Consider the following 1,447-nt stretch of genomic DNA (forward strand, 5'->3'; position numbering starts at 1 on the left):
AAAAAAAAAAAAAAAAATCAGATGAAATTTGTAACAGAATGCTTTGAGAGATTTTCATTTGTGTGTTTAAAATACATGAATAATTAATAATATATGTAATTTTATTCTCAAACAAGACAAGAACTTCAATCAGCAAGCTTAAATGGACTAAAATGGACAGTTTTTGGCGAGATGCAAGTTAATCACATGACACATCCTGTTGGGTCCAGCATGCTTATTGTGAGCAATGTTTTCCTCGACCAGTAACCAATAAACTAAGAAGCTACTTTTGTGTACGCTAATTGACTTAAAATGATAGTTCACCAAAAAATGACATGTAGCAAGCTTTTCTTGCGATCTTGCATTTGTACAGTAGGTACTTCTTTTGCATGAGAAAGGTGTGCAACACAAGTGTTTGCTCTGGTAAACTGTGGTAAAATGTCTTGCATTTGAGGCTATTACTCAATATTGAGGTCAAAATGAGGCAGCAACAGCACATGTAACATTTTTCCACATGTTGTTTTAGATCATGCATAATTCTGTGGAAGGACCTAATTAGAGGACACATGCACAATAACATACTTCATCCTACTTATTACACTACGGCTGCTAAATATATACAATTGTGTGGTCATGAAATGTTGATTTGAGCTGAAATTAAGACACAAGAAAGATGCCACTAAAGGGACATGATGAGATGGGAGGAAAATGTATATTTCAGAGCTTTTGTGTGCACAAAATGTTACACTAAGAAACTAAGACACTAAGAAATGTGAGGTGGGAAGAAAAACTGCATTTCAATGCTTTTGTGATATAACTTTTCCTCCCATCTCATATTTTTTTTCCATCACCATGTGCCCTTAGGGGTTCAATACATTAGCATGAAACAAGAGCAAATCCACCGGGCGAAAGTTAAGGCATGTTCACACCAAGGACAAATGTCCAAGGATAAATATAACAATGAATATAAAGTTATAAAAATCATTTTAATTTTAGGAAAATATATAGGGATGTTCACAGCTATATACACTGAACAAAATTATAAACGCAACACTTTTGTTTTTGTCCTCATTTTTCATGAGCTGAACTCAAAAGATCTAAGACTTTTTCTATGTACACAAAAGGCCTATTTCTCTCAAATATTGTTCACAAATCTGTCTAAATCTGTGTTAGTGAGCACTTCTCCTTTGCCGAGATAATCCATCCACCTCACAGGTGTGGCATATCAAGATGCTGATTAGACAGCATGATTATTGCACAGGTGTGCCTTAGGCTGGCCACAATAAAAGGCCACTCGAAAATGTGCAGTTTTATCACACAGCACAATGCCACAGATGTCACAAGTTTTGAGGGAGCGTGCAATTGGCATGCGGACTGCAGGAATGTCCACCAGAGCTGTTGCCCGTAAATTGAATGTTCATTTCTCTACCATAAGCAGTCTCCAAAGGCGTTTCAGAGAATTTAGCAG

The sequence above is a fragment of the Sinocyclocheilus rhinocerous genome, unplaced genomic scaffold, assembly GCF_001515625.1.
Source record: "Sinocyclocheilus rhinocerous isolate Xijiao unplaced genomic scaffold, SAMN03320098_v1.1 scaffold130, whole genome shotgun sequence".
In the NCBI taxonomy this organism is placed as follows: domain Eukaryota; kingdom Metazoa; phylum Chordata; class Actinopteri; order Cypriniformes; family Cyprinidae; genus Sinocyclocheilus; species Sinocyclocheilus rhinocerous.